Here is a 4,340-nt window from a genome sequence, read left to right as displayed (position 1 = left end):
TATAGGCTTTGATTCTTTTTCTCTCAATAAGAATGTCTTTTCCATATGCTCCGGTTAAAAATAATACCCCATTCCCCCTTATACCCTATTACATAATTAGCATTCCTTGAAAAAACTTTCTCAGCGCACTGGGCCTTCATGCCTTCAACATGTTATCCACACTCTACCTCTCTCTTCTACAACCACAGCACATACATAGCCTTGCAGATTGGGCTTCTCCTCCGTGAAACCTGATCCTGCCTCCCTAGTTGAGGTACAGCTTTGTACGTGCCCCTATTGCAGAACTTCTCTCACTGAATTAGTCATTTAAGGTTTGTCTTGTTCATCTTTGGGATTCCGTCCCTTAGCACAATCCCTGGTATAGTTGGCGCTAAATAAATGGTAACTGTTATTAGAGAGTCCAGGGTGAAATTGGCAAGTGATTATACAAATGTGGACAAGGATATGGTTCTTAAAGGTAAAGGCAATTCTTAACCTGGCAGGAAAAGCAGTGATGCCAAGATTATCAAGCTTGTAAAATACTTTACCCTGTGCCTCCCATAGTGTCAACTGTATTGCATAGAAATTTTACAGTCACTAGGATCATTTCACATGTCTGACCTTGCTGCTTCTTTCTACTATATGTGTCATGTTTAATCTCAGTTCTCTCTTGATACCTTACCCTTACACAGACCCTAGAGTATTCATGTAGTCAAATCATGTATATATTTTTTAACATCTTAATGTGCAAAAGCACCATGTTAGGTGCTAGAAATGATACAGTGGTGAACAAGATGACTCTTCCTCAAAGATGTCAGTCTTTTTTTTTTTTTTTTAGCGATAGCACATACTGTAAAATATATAAAGTGGTCTAATTTTAAGTGTACAGCCTGATGAATTCTTACATATGTAAACAATCATTTCCAGCACCCCAGAAGTTTCCTTCATGCCCATCGCCAACCTACCTACTCCTCAAAATCCCTATTTTGATTTCTGTCATCAGAACCTACTATCTTAAGAGCCTCTTAAATTGTAATTGGTCTTCCCTAACTCAAAGCCTAAGTGAACGGCAACAATTGAGTTGTCGATTTCTAACCTAATACTTCAGAAAACTAATTATACTGTCTATTTTAAGAAGGACTTGGAATTGGTGATCCAGGCTGCCTAATAGCACCAAATAATTGGTTATACCATAAATTGATTTGTTGAGGGATTAAAGAAATTATATGAGATGTTCAATAGCATGAAGAAATGGAAAGGATAGTGAATTTTTAGTCAGAACATCTGGGTTTGAATTTTCTGCTCTGTCACTTAGAAGTTGTGTGATATTTTAGCAAATCACATCTTCTGTGGGCCTCTCCTCAGATATAAAATGCAGATAATACTCAGCCTACCTACCTCACAAGGTATGTTGTGTTAAATAATGCATAAGAAACACTGTAAATTGTATAATTCTAATAAAATGCTGTTAATAAACCAACATCTGTATATGTCCTGTCATCCTGATTAATCTCTACTTCAAACATTACTAGTTGTCTAATACATGGCAGTGAGAGAAATCAATATGGATTAGATTCTTTAGTAAGAATCCTGAGATAGGTTTTTCTTTAGAGTTGCCAGCTACTGCCCAAATCTGGAGGACCTTCATTTGGCCTTATTTTTTCTAGAACCTTTTCCAATTGCATAGCTAGGTGAGGTCAAATTAATGACTTCCACTTCTGAAATTCTGTGACTCAATTTCTTAGGCAAAATTGATTATGAATCAGGAGTATTATGACTGTCTTCCTAAAGAGGGGTCTAATAGCTAATGAAGTTGCCACTGGAAGATTTCTTATCTAGTTTGTTTTCAGAGGTTGAGTATGAAAGGGGAAAAATTAGGAATTTTTTTATCATATATAAAATTTCATGCTATTTAACATTATAAGTCCAGGAGTGAGTAGCTCATTAGAAATAAATGTATGGGTTGTTGGTCTCTAATTTTATGCCATTGTTTATCTAAGACTTAGTCAAATTAATATTTTAATACATCTTAGCAGAATTCAGTTAAAGCACAAACATCAGTAGATAGGATCAAATCTCAAAAGTAATTGCATCTATAATTTTTTTCATGCAAACTAAAGCATAGACTCCTTCTTACCCCCCAAAAACCCAACATGTCTCCACTACCTTCATTCTATAGATAAAATTTATTTAAAATGATCTTTTTCTAAATATTTCTAAAAATTGTTTTCTAAATTGTAATATTTCTAAAATTGTATTCTAAATGCCTATGGTTTCAGGGAAAAAAATACCACCTGCTAGTAATTATCTATTTAAAGGGAGTAGAATTGATCATACTCTAATATTCTTATCACCTGCTTCCACAACTTCAGTTTACTATTGGACTTTCAGAAACTTAAAGAATTACCAAAAAGTCTTTAAACACTTCTGTATGAATAGTAATGTACACTAACTAGTACAAAATGCTGATAACTTCAACAAATTGAGTTTTCAAGGATATCAGCAGGTAAAATAAGTTTTTGGTGAAGTATCAAACATTCATTTTTCCTATTTTTCTTCTTAAACTTTATTACCTAATCAAAACATAGTCTTATGTAAAATGTAGTAAGAATTAGAAATAAATGTATGGGTTGTTGGTCTCTCTAATAATAAGTTAGAGAGACCAACAACCCATACATTTATTTCTATATATTTTTATATGCTTCTTAGTGACTAACAAATTTGGAGGCACTGAAGAGATTTTTAAAAGTTCTCAGATACTGTTCAGTTATTTAATTGTTAAGTGTGGCATCAAGATGCAAGTGTTTAAAATGTCAAAATGCCTTTTATTGTACAGAATATCGCCTTTGTAATATCTTTGTATACAATGATTTTTTTCTTGTTAATGTAATAAATGGAAAACATTCTAAAACCTTTACTAAAACTTTGTTGCTATTTGATTTAAAAAATATCAATGAGATTTTCTTTGTATTTATAGCATCTTCCTTCAGGGAAAGGTAGTTTGGGTTGCTTAGAAACATTAGGCATTATAATGGAACCCCATAGCTGAATATACTTGCATATGTAACTGTCCTTTGAAATGATAATTTTGTAGAGTATTAAAATGTCTTTTTAAAAGATTTTTATTTTCTGCCTCCCTGACATTTCCTGTGTTTCTCTCCCTTCCTGAATAACTGAGGACAAAAGTCATTCACTTATTTTGAGCAAGGTACAGGTAGGCATTGCCACAGAGGGTGAAGGTGGTGGCCCAGTATGGGATTATAGTGTCTAGAACCTAAGGAGAACATGTGAGGGTGATCAGGAGGGCAGTCTCAGTGATCTCAAATAAGGATGCAGCGATAGGCAAATTATTTAAAAGGGGGACTGATCTATTCAGTAAATATATTAAGGCTAATGGGAGTCAGATTTCTCACTGTCAGAGGAAGAAATTACAACTATGTAAAGGGAGAGAAAACTAGAATACGGTTGGAATTAGAAGTACTTGCATAACTCATAGTTTTCAATACACGTAAAGAAATATATAAAGATAAGCATGTGTGTGCACGCACATGCCACGAGAGGGCTTGAGGGTGGCAATGCCACAATAGCAGTGAGCATAGCTAATGTCTAGATATTGGTTTTTAAATATCATTTTCCACTAAAAGGAACTAGTTCCTCTTAAATTAAGACCCACTCCAGGGCTGGTGCTGATGAAATACGAGATGAGCGTAGAGTGTCTTTTTGTATTAGAAAGTGAGAACATTCTCCAAGAATGATGGAGACAGGTCAAAAGGACACAGGAGCCAGCTTGAAGGGGCACCCACTAGCCAAATCAATGTATTTGTTGCTAATGTTTACTCTCTGCTTGAAATTTTGTATAACTTTAGGAATAGAAATTTAAGAAATAGAAGTCTTTTAAGTTGGCTAAGGAGGCTCTGAATTCGTCCATTTTGCAGATCCACTGAATTCAAAGCTGAGCCAAAAAGAAACATGCAAAAGACTGTCTTCCCAAAGTATTTAAACCTGTTTTGTAGAAAAATTTCCCCAGAAACTGAGAATTTCACACAAAAGTTCTTACGTTTTTATCAAGTTTATTTCTATTATCCCTTTCTCATTTCTGGCATTGAAAATAGTGAAAAAATTATTTGCTGTTATTCACATAATGAAATGTCATGTCCATTAACCTATTTTCCTTATTCTGAAGTGATAATACATCTTAGTATCTATGTTTAATGTAGAGATGGGAGAGGAGACTGAGTAATCCAATTCTATCCAAGTGTGTCCTAAAATAAGCTCAGATAGCTGAATCGGGGTCATGGAAATTACACTTAAGTCTGAAATTTTAATGAGACTTCTTTCTCAAAGTTTTAATGACTCATCCA

Source organism: Pteropus alecto, unplaced genomic scaffold (assembly GCF_000325575.1).
Source record: "Pteropus alecto unplaced genomic scaffold, ASM32557v1 scaffold131, whole genome shotgun sequence".
Taxonomy (NCBI): Eukaryota; Metazoa; Chordata; class Mammalia; order Chiroptera; family Pteropodidae; genus Pteropus; species Pteropus alecto.
Note: the sequence above shows the minus strand (reverse complement) of the source record.